The following is a 16991-nucleotide window of genomic DNA, read 5'->3' on the forward strand; positions in this document are numbered from 1 at the left end:
AAGAAAAGAACAAGAAGAGAGGGATAAAATCAACAAAGGGAAAAGAAGTGGGGCAGCTAGAGCCTGGTAAATGAATGTTGCTCACAAAGAAAGCTAGATCTTCTGATTGGTCGGCTCCGGTGTGAAGACTGGCCGGTTTCCTTTAGCCTCTCTCACCCACACCCTAAAAAACTGAGTCATTTTAAAGTTAGTTTACTTTGCTGGTAGACCTACAGACGGCCAATCTGCTCTTTCAGGAATTTTTAGGTCATGTTACTTGCTAAAGGGATGTTGTTTGAGGGTGGATATTTTAATTTCTGACTTTTGATGCTGCAAGACTGGTTTCTTCCAGAAATGCTCAACTGGAAGTCCAGGAATATTCCTGCTGGGAACCACTTTTAACATTCTAGCAAAATGCGTGGGGCAGAGAAAAGAATAGCCAGACTGGACTCCAGGCATGAAGTCCGAGTTCCACACGCAGAAACCAAAACATAAGAAGTTCACCCTACAGAGGTAGTATTGAAGCTGAATGCCTAAGACGGATAGAGAAAGTGAAAGACACAAAGCCTTTGTGTATTGAGGGGTAAGCATAAGTTTCCCACCACCACCCATATTTTTAAAAACACACATTAGGAATCACTTTAATTTTAATTAATAATTAGTAAACATTTATTAAACGCCTACTATGTGCCAGGAATAATAAGCTGAAATAAGTAGCACAGGGAATATACAATTTTAAAGTTCTACTTCCTTTTAAATATAAGCAACCAAACAATAATCGTGCGTTAAGGCACAATGGTTGACATAGGAGTTTATTTTATTGATGTCAGTGTTTTGGGGAACGAGGCAGTTATTACCAAGCAACAGCAGGTAAACATCTGAGAATACGCGACTACTTAAATCACAAGCCAAGGTTTGGGCTAATGCTTTTTGCAGTTTTTAAATGCACGTCTGAAAAATACTTATTGCCTAGTGTAACAACGATATATTTTTTTTTGCCTTTAAGAAAATCTTTTCAAAATACAAACACAATAACACGTTTTCAAGACCTTTATAGCCAAGCATCCCTGAATTAATTTAATCACCTATCCTTGCAAGCGCTGTCTGCAAAAACTGACCGAAATATCATACAAGTTATGGTTCTTGGTGAGAGTCCCCTGTTCTGATCTCAAACACTTATATTCCTCTTTATGGCACTGCCACGTTAAGTAAAAGTAAGAATAGAAAGCAAGCTCTCAGAAACATACCTTGCACCAAGAGGTTAGTAGCCACCAGCAGCTGTCTGACTTTCCGACAGCCCCACACTCACTCCTCAGGGCAGCCGAGGAGGTTCATAATATCACCAACCACTCTCGGCTGCTCACCGACTGGAGAAGAAATTGTTTCATTGCTCTCAGCGGGAACTTTCCCCCTGTGCAGCTGCTGACAGCTATACACTTTTCAAGATTGCAACAGGACTCGTATTTCCCAAACCTTTATAAGCGGACAATCTCCTCCCTGCTCTCAAGAGCATACTGCTATCAAAGCTTACACAGGCAAAGCAGGGTAGCGCAGCGGCTAGCGAGCAGCAGTTTTAGGGGAGGGGGGGGAGAGCTGCATTTATTTATACAGGAAGCTCCAGCGCAGCACTTCCTACTTCCCATCTGAGTCTCACTTCGGCTGCAGGTGACTGTTTTAACCCTGTCAGAACCTTGTATCCGCGGTGCACTCCGGAGCTCCTTCTTGCAGGATTTCTAGCATGCTTTCAATAGGTTCTCCTGGGGTAGAAATTGCAAGAAAGACTGAAAGGGGCACCTGTTAAGCCATAGCCCTCTAGCGCCTACTTGTCTCGCCCAAGCTTGGAAACCTCTCTTTATTCTCAGGGCTCTCTGCTCTCTCTTCAACACCTTGAACTCAGCTTCCTCTCCCAGGGTTCTTCCTCTTCGTTTCCTCCTTGACCCCCAACCCCCTTTGTCTTTTTTTCCCTTCTCCCACAAGCCTCTACTGTTTCCTTCTCCTATACTTTATTTCACCAGAGCGATGAGGTCCTGTTTAGTATATGCAACGACGCAGAACAAGGGCTTGCAATTCCGGTAATGCTATTTAAATATCAGTTATTATCATCATAGTGTTGAGGTAGCACTCGCCCCAACCAAAACTGCCTTCTGGCCGTAACTGAAAGCTGTTTTTAATAAAGGCTTTTTCTCTAAGGACTGTCTCATTAAGGTGCCTACATGCGCAGGGATGACCCTTTTACATGTCATTTTGTCTTTTTTCAAACTGCCATGTGTTATCAATGAAGAAAGTATTCATTTGCTTTTGGGCAGCTGGTTGGCGTAGTGGCTAGAGCACTGGGCCTAGAGTTAGGATGACCTGAGTTCAAATTTAGCCTTACATACTTACTAGCTGTGTGACTCTGAGCAAGTCACTTAACCCTGTTTGCCTCAGTTTCCTCACCTGCAAAAGGAACTGGAGAAGGAAATGTCAAAACACCAGTATTCTTTTGCCTAGAAAACCCTAAATTGGGTCACAAAGAGTCAAACTCGGCCAAACGACTGACTAAACACCCACCCCTCTGTGTAATAATAGCTAACATTTATATAGCATTTAACATATGCCAGGCTCTTTACAAACTATCTCATTCGATCTTCATAACAGACCTGGGAGGCTGGTGCTATTATTATCTTCATTTTATGAAGTAAGAAACTGAGGCAGAGAGGTTAAAGTGATTTGCCCAATCAGCTCTAAGTGTCTGAAGGTAGATTTGAATTCAGGTTTTCGTGTCTCCAGGACCAGCGCTCTATCCACTGCGCCACCTAGCAGCCGCAAGTACCTACCCCAAATATACCTTAACTTCCTTTAGGTGAGCTCGCAGCTGGGCAACTATCTACCTTAGTGTGACTTTCATACACCCCCAGATCTTGAAGAGCTAAATTTTTGTATACTTTCTGAATTGTATACAGCTGACCTGTTTAGGTCTATGAACTACTAAAATGAACCTATTAGGTCGAATAGCTGCAGTGTAAGATAGCTCTGAAATGTCACAACTCCAACACAAGGTTCTCCCTGATCACTGCAGTTAAATGCAACAGAAACAATGAATATATTTGCTAAGGGAGAAGAGACTCATATGGTCCTTTGTGGAAGAGATCTATCTGTTCTTGCCAATGAAATAGCAACAGTAGGCACCACTCCAAGGGACACAGAGCAAACTGCTCTCAGCGCCTGACTGGAGGAAAAGTTCCAGGTGACAAATAAGGAAGGACAGCATTTCTATCTGTGCGCAGCTGAGGGTGGGAGAAGGAGAGGTAAGAAAGGCTGGCCTGAGAGAGAGATGGACACCACAGCAGAGGGTGGACATGTGCAAAGGTAAAGCTCGAAGAGACAGCCAATGGACAGTCCAACCTTATTTTCAAGGTGCAGACGGAGCTTATTAGTAAGTGAGCCAAGGCTAGAACCCAGCTCTCTAGATTCAGTTTTGTGACCTTTGCTCCACAACTGGATGAGAAAAGAACTCATCCCTTAAGTGGGCACTGTGAGAAACTGTCAATGAACCTCAACTAGAGCTAAAACTAAGAGTTAGGACAGCCCAGGGACACAGAACCAGAAAATGCTAAACTAAACAACCCAGAAGATGTACATTATACAAATGCATTAATAGAACTCAATTCTTTTTAAAAAAAACCCTCTTTAAAATAAATTCCACACATTTAAATTGTAATTTCCTATCTAAAAGATAAGGCAAAGAGCTAAATACAACAGAAATATCTACATTCTTTAAATAAAAATCTCACTACTCCAAATCCCTAGAAACAACACACTAATTTAAAAGGTAATCTTAGATAATTGAATAATTTGTTTTGCTTTCTCTGGGTGGGGCAGAGGCAGCCAAGAGGTGTAGTCAAAAGAGTACAGAGTTTAGAAGCCCAACCACATGAGTTCAAATCTTGCCCTCAAACACTTTACTAGCCCTATAACTTGAACAAGTCAGTATAAATTGAACAAGTTAATTAAATTCTTGTAGCTTCAGTTGTTCATCAAGTAAATTGAGGGGCAGGCCAGGAAAGCCCCTTCCAGCTCTAAATCTATGGTCTCATGTGCCATGAGTGGAAAAAATTAGTGTTTTCAATTCAGGAGACTGAGTCCAAATCTTAGCTCTACCACTTGGCTGTATGGCTCAGACCTAGTTATATCACATCATTGTGCCTTACTTTCATCATCATAACATGGATATAATCATCTTTGCACATGATTATTGTGAGAGGACTAAATGCTATAAAAATGAGAAATTTATATTCTGGTGGAATATAAGCTTCTAGAGTATAAGGGCAGCTAGATGGCATATTGGATAGAGCAGAGGGCCTGGAGTCAGGAAGACCTGAGTTCAAATCTTGCCCCAGACACTACCTGTGTGATCCTGGGCAAGTCACTTAACCCTGTTTTCCTTAGTTTCCTCATCTGTAAAATGGCAAAGGAAATGACAAAGCACTCCAATATCTTTGCCAAGAAAGCCCCAAATGGGGGCACAGAGACATGACTGAAAATGACTGAACAAAAACAGAAAACAAGGGCAGTGTCAGGTTTTTTTTTCTTTGTATCCCCAGTAATCTTAAACATATTACTGTAGATTCTTCATAAATATTTACTAAATGAATTAATGCATGCCCACATTAATAGTAAACATACGTGTATTTGAAAATCCTCGTATAGGCAAATATGCATGTCAAACTGGTATTGTGCAAACTAATATTGTGCAAAAGTTATTACAAACCTAATTAAGTAAGTCCAGAGCAACCTCTCTTCACACTGTCAAAAAAAAGAGGTCACTTTTGTTTCTTCACCCTGACAAGTGATATACAGCCAAAACCTTATTCAAAATGAAATTCTTGTAAACAGTTATAAACATTATGTAACAGGAGGTCCCCAACTGTGATGGCTTTCCTTGCAATGTAATAACAAAAGATACTTCCTAGTATGAAATACACAAAGCCATACAGAGAAAATCATTTTTGACACTAACAGGAAACAATAATAAGATTAGTAATTTACTCCCTTTACTCTTGTCTTTACTGGTAAAAAGGGAGAAGGGAACCCCAGGTCACAATCAGAATGTTCATGCCACAAATTTAGCCAGAAAACAACAATTGAGGCAATGTGACTTACTCACTTCTACACATATAGAAGTTATGGTTCGCTTAAATTTTTCCATTTAAAAGTTTATTTTCCTGTATTAGATGGAGTTCGGCATAGTGGAGAGAGGGCTGGCCTAGGAGACCACAGATTGAAGCCCCACCTTTTACACTAAGGGATGTGACCCCTGGACAAGTCACTTAACTTGTCAATGCTCTAGACAGCTCTCTTAACATTAAAGTTGCTGAGAAGGTACTGAGCTACACTGGTAGATAAAATTTTTTCACTACATCAATAAGACCACGGGTTGGGCCCCATTTCTTGTCCCTTTCTCCTGGATTACTTATGAGAAAAACAAAATCTGTTGCTGTGCTAAAGAATCAACTTAGCTCTTCTCTAGTTTTGACTAGGTAAATAAATGACTTACATTTCAGGCTTGCTATCCAAACTATTCCTTTAGCCAAAGCATTATAAAATGGCTATAGTCAAGTATAATGAATCAAATGGAAGAATGCAAAATGTGTTGAGTACCAGGTTCTGCAATAATGTACAATTCAGGGGCAGCTAGGTGGTGCAGTGGATAGAACTCTACCCTTGGAGTCAGCCAGACCTGGGTTCAAATCTGACCTCAGACACTTGACAGTAACTGTGTGAACCTGGGCAATTCACTTAACCCCAAATGTCTAAGCAAATAAATAAATAATAATAAAAATGTACAATTCCCAATACACAAACAGAAAAACTGTAAAGGTAAAGAGCCTGGCAGGCTGCCATTGGCAGCTAAAACATGGTGGCATCTTAATTGGCACTTTTCTGATACATTTGATATGACTCATCTCATCTCTATGTAAATTAAATGTGATCACAATGATAAGGGTTACCCCCAAACCAAAAGAAAATCCAAAGTCTAATAGGACAGTCTCAGACTACTCAGACCAAATATATTCCCCATGTTAGGAATCCTCTCCCTCTTTATCTCTACCACCTAGCTGCTCCATTTTTCTTCAAGTTTGTTGTTGTTGTTGATCAGTCATTCAGTGGTGTCTGACTCTTCATTTGTCCATGGGGTTTTCTTGGCAAAGATATTGGAGTGGTTTACCATTTCCTTCTCCAGTAGATTAAGGCAAACAGAAGTGACTTGCCCAGGGTCACACAGCTGGTAAATACCTGAGACTGGATTTGAACTCAGGTCTTCCTGACTCCAGGCCCAGCACTCTATCTACTGACTTACCTATCCACTGACTTATCTTTTGCCTTCTTCAAGAGGCTGTCTTACTTTAATATTCAGCTTAAATCCCACTTTCTGCAAAAGGCCTTTCTAGGTCCTAACACCCAACCCTACCTCACATACTGCTAATGTCTTCCCTCTGAGATATCTCCAATTTACCCTGTATATATCTTGCATGTATACATAGTCGTTTGCATGTTGCCTCCTTCATCAGAATGTGTCACTTAACATCCCTGGGTCTCAGTTTTCTCATCTGTAAATTGAGGGGGTTGGACTCCATGGCCTCTGAGATCCTTTCCACCTCTAAATTTATGATCTTGTCATCCTATCTTCACCAACAAATTATCCAAATTCTCCTGATGCCAGTGAATAGTGGTATTCAAGGGAAGGATTTTGGAGGATTAGATTGCTTAGGATTGATGACATCCTATACAATAGCACAGAGATGACAGAATTAGGGATAAGGAAGAGATGTTATTCAAAGGTGACCAATGTTACTCACCAAACATTCTCGTCCTAAAAAAAAAAAATCAGGTCACCAGGTATGAAGGACTCTGCAACAGCTCAACTTATGTCCTCCACTAATAACCCTGATTCTCGAGTATAGTTAAGTTAAATGAATTAAGTATAGTTCAGAAGTGGTAAGGCAGTATTGGAAAACATGTTATAATTTGGTCAGAAGACATGGCTTCAAGTTTTTCCTCCCAGCTTCCGATCCTCCTGAAAAATATGCGGAAGGTACATTGTGTTAGGCACTGGCGGTACTGTGTTAATACCTCTTAACTTCTATGAATCACAGGCAACTGATAGATCTAAGTGGTAGAGAAAGTTCCCACACTGAGAAAATCATGGGTCATTGATGTACTCATCTAAGTGTTGTTGCTCAAGCTCATAAAGTTTGTGATGAGGTATGCTTCTATAAATATGCTCATCTCCTTGACAGCTTTCAGATAAGAAAATCAGTGCACAGCCCCACATCCAGATTAAACAACACTACTACCAGCAGTCATCCTCTTCTCATTGTTCTATAATCAGTTTTTAGGATATCACTGACACTCAAATGACACTTTCAAGAGTTTGCATTCAAACAAAAACTAGTTTCAAACTGCCACACAATAAAGTAAGGACAGGGCTAGAAAGGAATCCATTTGGATAAGTTGAAATAACTCAGGAGAAGAGAGGGGGCTTTAAGTCATCAGGACAAAGGAAAATGTTTCTGAACCTCAACCTCCTGCAGAAAGGAGGGAAGATTTCAATTTTTTAGGCAGCATGATTTCAGAATCTAGCATTAGAGAGATGGAAGGATTTGAAGGGTTGCCTTAAGGTAACCTTAAAATCAAGAATTCAGAGACCTGTCCTTGAGAGAATAGATTTTCTGAACAGTAACTTTGGAGAAAGATCACTCCTCCATGACCATCACCATCATCACCACCATCACCACCACCACCATCACCATCATCATCACCATCACCACTGCTACCACTACCACTACCATCATCACTACCACCACTACCACCATCACCACCACAACCATCAGGGGTTATAAAGGGGCCACATAACTTTGAGAAACAAAGAATCTGAAACTTGCTATTCCTTGCTATTATTTGAACAGTGAGGACTTTATGGGAAGGGGATTGCTTATCCAGTAGTCCTGAAGTTGTAAGGATATATAAAATGGGAAAGAGTAAGTGAAAGTGTTTTTAATTGTAAAGCACTATATAAATGTAGCATTGTTATTATTACCTACCCACATTACTACCAAGGAAAGAATCACATTAAAATCAAATCCATAGGGAGATAAAATCAAGATGTCAGAGTAGCAGAAAGCAGAGAGCTTCCCCCATGCAACATTCCTCCAAATAGACCTAGAAAATGCACCAGACCAAATTCTGTTGGAGAAATTCAAGAAAAAGTCATATTGTGCCATTTTTCTAGCCTATGTCACCATAGAGAGACCGAAAAAAGGTCTGTGGACACTATAGACAAGGTCTGGCCAGGGAAACTCAGAGAGAGATTGTGTACTAGGGTGAGAGGAAGAAGTCCTACCTCCTCATACCAGGCTACCTCTTAACCTATACAGTAAGGGGACAAGTGACAACCAGTAGCTATGATTTTGGTTGTACTGTTCCTAGGAGTACTCATTTTGGTGTTTCAGGAAATGATTAATAGATTCTTTCTATGTCCATTTTGCCCTCTGATTCTAAGAGATATGGGCATTTTCCTTTTAAGATTTCTTAAAACAGGATAGCTAGGCCCTAATTTTGGTCACGGTGTTCAGTTAGTAAACGAAATGAAAGTTCTAGAGGAAAAAAATAGAAAAAGAAATGAGAGTTATAGAAGAACAAATAGGAAAGGGAATTAATAGCTTGACACAGGAGGTACAATATCTTATGCAAGTAACAATCTTCCTGAAAATCTGAATGGATCAAATGAATGACCAAATGGACAATGATTTCATGAGGCAACAAGAAATATTAAAATAAAGTCCAAAGGATGGAAAAAAAGGAAGAAGATATAAAGTTCTCTCTCATACAACAAAAACAACTGGCCTAGAAAAAAAATCAAGGGAAAAACATTTAAGAATCATTGGATTAATTGACCACCATGCACAAAATCTGGGCCTATACATCTAATTTCAGGAAATCTTAATACTATTCAAACCCCTTAGAACCAGAGGACAAAGTAGAAATTGAAAGAATCTACCAGTCACTTCCTAGAAATAAACTCCAAAATAAAAACTCCTAGAAACATGATAGTTAAAACCTGGAGCAGACCTGCACAACTTGGCAATAGGTGGGGGCCAAAATAAAACCAGGCCAAACTTCTTCAGGACACAGATAGGTTTTTAGTGGCTCACTTTCCAAGTAAAGGTATAATTAATGAGTAAACTATTTTGCAAATAAACCATTTTTTAAAAAGGTAAATTTCAGTTAATATCAGTTGATTACAATTATTACTTCAGATTTTTATTTATCATGAAATCACTTTAATGTTTAAAAAAATTACTCTAAGTGGGACATAATCCAGAAACTGCAATCAGCAAACACTTCTTTACAAGTCACTTTCAGTAAAAGACTTCCCAGAAGCAGCAATTTCTTTAGAAATACAAAAACTAACCTTAGGAGCCGCCTCATTTTTTGAGTTTACCTTCTTGGAAAACCATTGTTCCCCATTGAGATTTTTCAACAATTTGGATGCTTTAATTTGTTTTTCATTGGTGTCCAATTTGCTTAAGCCAGGATGTTTTGATTCAAAATGATGACAAAGATTGTATTCTTAGGAATGGATATCAGCAAACAAGGCACTTTGTTTTGGGTAAGTAAATAAGTACCTAATGTCCACTTCAGATTAAATACTCTATATTTTGATTCGATCTTCTGTTTCTTTTTAATGTTAGAACCAAAAAAACTCCACAGCAACTGCTCACATACAAAGAAATACTGAACTGAGTGTGTGACCTTGGAGAGAGTGCCAGAAACTCATCTAAGTTGGAGGGTGGCCGGGCAGCGAGGGAGGGGAAGAAGCCCTCATGCTGTTGCTGCCCATTGCATAGCAAGCATCAGCTGCATTGGTGCATGGCTGCAATCACTTTGTCCCTGTTCAACACCAGTAACAACTGAAAACATAGCAAAAAGATATGACTTTCACTCCTCTCAGACTAGAGACAGACTGACAATGGTTGGCTCTCATTAGAACAAGTCAAAAGGAAGAATACATATATCCATACCTACACATACATACACAGTCAAGTACAGAAATACATTTTATTCACTAGGGAAATAGAAGGGAATGGAAGGGGAAGCAGGAATTTGAGGGAGAATACATTAAGAGAAGAATTGTTGTTCAGTCATTTTGTCATGCCCTACTCTTTGTGACACCATGGATTTCCTTGGCAAAGTCACTAGAGTAGTCTGTCATTTCCTCCTCTAGTGGATTAAGACAAACAGAGGTTAAGTGACTTGACCAAGGTCATGCAGCTGGTAAGTGTCTGAGGCTGGATTTAAACTCAGGTCTCCCTTATTCCAGGCCCAGCCCCATATCCACTGAGCTACATAGCTGCCTCAAGAGAATATACAAAAATAGTTAGAGCTTTTTTTGAGGTGGCAAAGAATGGTAATCTATGGGGGTATCCATAAGGAGGGAATGGCTGCACAAGTTAGTATGTAAATGTGACGTAATACTATTAAGAGGTGATATAAGAGGCGTAAAGGGGATGGTTTCAAAGAAACCTGGGAAGACTTGTATGAGCTGAGTGAAGTGAATAGAACCAAGGTATTTATACAATATCAACAATATGGTAAAGAAAAGGAACTTTGGAAGAATTAGGAACTCTGACCAATGTAATAACCACCCATGACTCCAGAGGACTAACAAGTAGACATACTATTCACCTCCTGATATAGGAATAAAGGATTCAAAATACAAAATGAGATCATTTTTTGGACATGGCCAATGCAGAAATGTGTTTTGTTCTTTCTATGTATATTTGTAAAAGGGCTTTTATTTCTTTCATTCTCAATTGGGGGAAGGAGTGTTAGGGTAGAAGAGAGAGAAAGCAGATTTTTGCTGATACTTTTTTAAAAAGAAAAAAGAAATCAAAACTATCAATATCATCCTGTTTAAGAACAGGATAATTATTATAATGAACCCACAAAAGTATCTTTCTCCAAAGACTTAAAATTATCTTCATTATATCTCTGTGACATGATTCAAGTTTGCTGCATTTTACTCATGAAGAAACTACTTGGTGCCATATAAGTGTCTCTTGTTCAAAACACAAGAGTAAAGCACACTGCCCAGTACCCTCTATACTTGAGCACATGTGATGCAATCCTTCCCCATCTCTGCCCCCTTGGAATTCCTAATTACATTCAAGGTTCAGCTAAAAACCTACTTCCTGGGTCTTTCTTGGTTGGGCTAGTGTCCCATAGGACGCCAGCCTGGAAGTTGACATCCACCATAACAACTGTGGAGTTTTTTTGGTTCTACCTGCAGTTGCTGGTGAAGCTCTACCAGTTCCTGGCCCACAGAACCAACTTGACCTTCAACAAGGTTGTCCTGAAAAGGCTGTTCATGAGCCGGACCAACCCCCCCCACCCCCATCCCTACCCTGAATGATCAGGAAAATGAAGCTGCCTGGCAGGGAGAACAAAACAGCTGTGGTTGTTGGGACAGATGATGTGAGAATCCAGGACGTGCCCAAGCTGAAGGTGTGGGCCCTTCGTGTTACTAGCAATGCCTGGAATCGCATCCTCAAGGCTGGTGGGAAAATCCTGACCTTTGACCAGCTGGCCATGAGCTTCCCCAACGGCCGGGTCAGTGCCCTGCTCTCTGGTCCCTGGAAGGGCCGTGAGGTGTACAGGCATTTTGGGAAGGCACTCCCCATAGCCACACCAAACCATATGTCCGTTCCAAGGGCCAGAAGTTCCAGCATGCCAGGGGCCCCCATGCCAGCCGAGGCTACAAAAACGAACTCCCTCCCTTCTTGTTATATTAAAGGTTTTTGGGCAACAACAACAACAACAAAAAGCTACTTCCTATACCCAATTTTTCTTTATCTCTCCCCATTCCCAATTTTAGAGCTTCTATCTCCTCCAAATAAATTTACTTTATATATACATATATATATATATATATATATATATATATATATAGTATTTGCTTATTTGTACAGCTATTGTTTTTCTGAATAGAATGAAAACTTCTTGAGGGGCAGGGACTATTTAATTTTTCTCTTTGAATACTCAGTACCAACACAGTATTTGGCATAGAAATGCTATTTTAAAATGAATTAAATGTCTGTCCCTGAATTTCAAAAATACCCAGAAGTTGGAATATATCAGAAAAGGAAAACGACAAATGGTGGAAGAGATGTGAAAAAAAAATAGATACACTAACGCACTACTGGCGAAGTTGTGAACTGCTCCAACCATTCTGGAGAACAATTCTGAATTAGGTCCAAAGGGATAGCTCTGCATATACCCAAACCTACCAATAACCACTACTAAGTCAATCTCTCTAAGAGATCAAAGAAAAAGGGAAAGCACCTATAAGTACAAAAATAGCCGTTCTTTTTGCAGTGGCAAAGAACTGAAAACTGAAGGGATGCCTATAAATTTGGAAATGGCTGAATAAGTTGTGGTATATGACTGTGATGAAATACTATTGGGCTATAAGAAATGAGGAAGGGAATGGTTTCAGAAAAACCTGGGAAGACTTATATGAACTGATACAAAGTGAAGTAAGCAGGACCAGGAGAATATTATACACAGTAAGAGCAATATGTGATGATAATCAACTGTGAAAGACATAGCTACTCTGATCAATACAATGATCCACAACAATTCCAAAGGACTCATAATGAAAAATGCTATCCACCTCCAGAGAGAGAACTGATGAGCTCAAAGTACACACTGAAGCACTTTTTTTCCACTTTATTTTTCTTGCTTTTTTTAATATGGTTATATGGAAATATGTTTTGTGTGACTCGGTATGTACAATGAGTATCATATTGCTTGCCTTCTCAGTGGGCCAGGGAGAGGCCGGAGAGGAGGACAGAATTTGGAATTCAAAATTTTTAAATGAATGTTTAAAGAAAATTTTGAAAATGCTTGTTGATTGATTGAAAAAAATACACAGAAGTCCTGATTGTTTTAGGTGTTCATCTACCTACCTGTATACAGTAGACTGGACCTAATGACTTTTTTAGATTCCTTCTAATCTTATTACTACATTACTCACAGAGATTGTTGTTTGGAAATATTTCCAAAATAAGTGTCACCAAGATCTGATACAGCAGAAAGCATACTGGTTCTGGAATCGGTGAATCTGGTTCAAATTCCTTCTCTAAAGTTTATTTCTTGGGTGCTCTTGGAAAAGTCACAACCTCCATTAAATTTTGTTTCCTCATCTGTAAAATAAGGAGTTGAACCAGACAGCCTCTAACATCCCTTCTAATCCACATCTATGATGCTGTAACTGCCAGTGATACAACAAGAAAGCTAGACTTCTCATCTAAAGGTAAAGTTTGAAGTATAGTGGCTCTTAACAATATTTCAATTTTTCAGTTTCAAAATGCACCTAAACTTGTAAATCTAGAATTGTGGTACCTCTAGGTGGGTTACCAAGGTAATTAACTGAGTTAACAGTCAACTGATTATGCTACTTTGGAATGAACTTAAAAAAAAAAAATAAGACATATGTAAGTATGTCCTGAATTGAGCCCACAAAGACAATTTTGAGCTTTCATTACCCAACCTAGGTGCTCTCCACCACGTACTAGCAACTCTGTAGCCTACTGGACATTCCCTGGCAAGGCAGACCCACCATACAAATCAAGAAGAAAAACATTTGTTTTATAAGTCAAGAAGGCTCTGCAGGATTCCCTGAAACCTTGAGGTTTTAAATACACACAGCAGTGTGAACCCACTGTTTGAACAGAAGCCCTGAAGCCCAGAACTAGCTCTGGTCATGGCAATCATTTCAGGAAGGAAAGCCTTGATCAAAACCACCAAGGAAAACCCTTACTGACACTAATAAAAACGCAAAGGCTATTTTAGAAAGTCCGCACTCAGGACCTGAGATGCCCCAAAAGAGGTAAAGCTCCCTATGATGCCCTGGAGCCTCCCTGGAGAATTCCCAGCAGCAGCAAGGTGGGGGTGGGGCAGAAAGAGTCAAGTCCTAGCTGGTTCCACCACCTCTAGCCCTGTACCCTTAAGCAAGTCACAATTTTTCTGAGCTACCTTTTCCTCATCAATAAAAATAGAGATAATAAATAAAGCTTACACTTCTTGCCTCACAGGATCGTGGTGAGGAAAGTGCTTTGGAAACTTTAATGTGCCATATAGAAATGTGAGCTGTCATTACAAAATCAGAATTGAGTATAAGGTGTGTTCCCTGGTATCCATGTCCAAGGAGGTTCAATTGCTGAAGTTTCAATAAGAAGCTCTTTGAAAAGTGTTTTGCAGGTAAGATAGTCCCAGATCCCTAACACAGCGTTACAGTGAAGTTCCTTCATGTTTACCTTTAAGACAAGAAAAACCACCATGACGCAAGTGTCAATCTGTCCCTGACCCTTGAATGTAGAGAACTGATTGGGCCTGGGGAACCATGGTGAGGTTCCAGTATTTACTTTTAAGACAAGAAAAACCACTGTGAACCAAGTGTTGATCTATCCTTAGCCCTTGAGAGGAGATATCTGATTCAGCCTAGGGGACCTTTCACAATGAACTCTGTGGTTCACTTTGCCTCCCAACCTAGGTCTCCCCACATAACTATAGAATTTGTTTTATACTCTCTATGAGACCTTAGCATACCTTGCATGAACTCAAGCTAATAAGACATCAGATATAAGCCAGGTTTTATTTAACTGAATTTAAAAAAATGCACAGTGAACTTGTACCCAAATCCCTTGGCAGTAAGGGAAATCATCTTTTTCCTGGAGGACATCAAGCAACACTGCCCTCTGGGAGAAGGGAGGTGGGGTCCCACCTATCCTCTGAATCAATACAATCCACATGAGTCACCAGCTAAGGGATAGGTCCAAGTTACTCCTAAGTGCACCAGGTTCCCTGTTTACTGATCCTTCCACAACCCAACTGCTTTGAGGTCACTCAGACAACTTGTGGGTTTATAGGCCTTGCAAGTAAAGCTCAGTGTCTCCAGCTTCTGTCTTCCTTTCCTAGTTGAAGTTACCAAACCCTTTGCTGTCTTTCTGATTGGATTTCCATCACTGTCTTTTATCTCCATTTAGTTTCTTTGTAAAGGCCACACAAGGAGACACACACGGTTTTCCACAAGTCTGTGTATAGCCCAAGAAATTCTACCTGTGTCCTTCTCTGAATCTGGATATCTGCATGTGTGATTGGTGGTTCCCCAACCCTTTTAAAGCCCCAAAGGGTAACCAAGTATGTGCACTTACATATTCTTAAAGTATCAATTTAACTATCCTCATTGCTTCTTCAACTTTGTAGCTATGACCTTGAGCCAGTACCTGAACAAAGGTCAATAGAGGCAATAAAGATCAGAAACATGGAGAATGTATGCTCCATGGAATTCAATTTGTAGAAGAGACAGTAGACAGACATTTATATTATCCTCTCCGTGTATACCTGAGTATGCCTAATTCAAACCATCTAGGATTTAATATGATGATTTAAAGAAACTGATTTCAAACACAGACTGACTGGTATATCCATCCAATGTTTGATGATATCATCAAGCTATTCTGCAGAATTCAAGAAGCAAAATATCCATTCTCTCCTAATAAAATGACCTTATGCAGCTTAATCCCAGCTGGATTCTACTGGGTACACAGTTGGTAGCCACCTTCCAATTAGGCTGGAAAACTATTTTTAATGAACAGGCAATTTTGACAAATTACCAGGAAGAAAGGGGGAAAAAAAAGTCAAGACATCTAAAATCAAAATCAACAGTCATCCTGATTTCCCTCCATTATAAGAGGGGCGAAATATCCCTTTTTTGAAATTTGTGGAGGGGTGTTCTTGGTAGATTTAGGTAGGGTAAACTCAAAGTCACACTTTCCTATCTCCTCAAACCCAAACGTTCAGGTTGCATTTCCCCCAAAAGCATGGCTGGTAAGGGTAAGAGAGCAGCCAAGATAGCACAGAACTGGCTACTTTTCCAATGCTCCAGTGCCAGAATTTTTTTTATGACAAAATGCTGTATTGCCATCAGAATTTCTGGAAATGAAGCAGGAAAATGTCTTGATAATTGTCCTTATACATGTGCTCACCCTCACCATCTGGCCCCGAAGATTCAAAGAGAGAAATGTATTCCATACATATTAGTAAAGAGCTTACAGCTTCACATTTTTCCCTTTTAAGTGTCTTCTTTTATTATCACGGTTCAAGATAGTCATGAAAGGGGAATAACTCCCCTTTACCTAGTGTTTCTCCCCTTAGCTCATCTTCAAACAAAAGCTAAAGAGGAATCTGTGATCAGGTTTCTCTGATTAATTGAATTTATAACCACTGCCAACATTTCTGAAAAGCTACCTCTTGAATTTAATTCAGGGTTGGGAAATTCAACATGGGAAAAGAACTGAAATTACTTGTTTCCTGTCAGACATAAGAAATGGAAGCAGGTCATCTCAAATGAGACTACTATAATAGTACCACACTAAAGAAAGACAAGAATGTCCACAAGAAGCTAATAGATCAGGCTGGGAAGGTTGGAGAGGGGAGAAAAATAATATATCGATATATCTATCTATCCATCCATCCATCCATCCATCCATCCATCCGTCTATCTATCTATCTTTGTGTACATTTGAAGGTATATATTATACATCTATATGTCATATATACATAATGGAGAGATAGATGGAGAAAAAGGGAGCAGGAAGAGAAAAAGAGAGAGAGAAGGAAGAGAGAGAGAGAAAGAGATAGAGAGGAGGAAGAGAGAGAAAGAGAGCAATAGGAAGGAGAGAGAGAGAAGGTGGGGGAGAAGAGGGACCAAAAGAATGAGATTTATTATTTAGGCAAATTTCACAGTGTGAATGTAAAATGGGTGAGTCCAAGTTTAAAATATTTAAGTTAGAAAGTATTATGAAATACTATATAATAGTGAGAAACAAGTTAAAAGCAGAAAGAGAAAGCCCAAAACAGCGACAAAGAACTCCAACAGACTGCAATTTATATGATTTCAGAGACAT

The 16991-nt window shown here is 39.7% G+C and overlaps 1 protein-coding gene and 1 pseudogene across 1 annotated transcript in view; one reads left to right on the plus strand and one right to left on the minus strand.

The window, feature by feature from the left end:
* Nucleotides 1-1574, minus strand: part of RNF144B (ring finger protein 144B) — a 92758-nt gene extending 91184 nt beyond the window's left edge. The window contains exon 1 of the mRNA XM_020986827.2: nt 1227-1574. The gene's annotated coding sequence lies outside the window, so the exon portion shown is untranslated. The remainder of the gene's footprint in view (nt 1-1226) is intronic.
* Nucleotides 437-11813, plus strand: LOC110208767 (large ribosomal subunit protein eL18 pseudogene; annotated as a pseudogene).
* The last annotated feature ends 5178 nt before the right edge of the window (nt 11814-16991 follow it).

This window comes from Phascolarctos cinereus, unplaced genomic scaffold (genome assembly GCF_003287225.1).
Source record: "Phascolarctos cinereus isolate Bilbo 61053 unplaced genomic scaffold, phaCin_HiC Scaffold_4;HRSCAF=312, whole genome shotgun sequence".
Taxonomy (NCBI): domain Eukaryota; kingdom Metazoa; phylum Chordata; class Mammalia; order Diprotodontia; family Phascolarctidae; genus Phascolarctos; species Phascolarctos cinereus.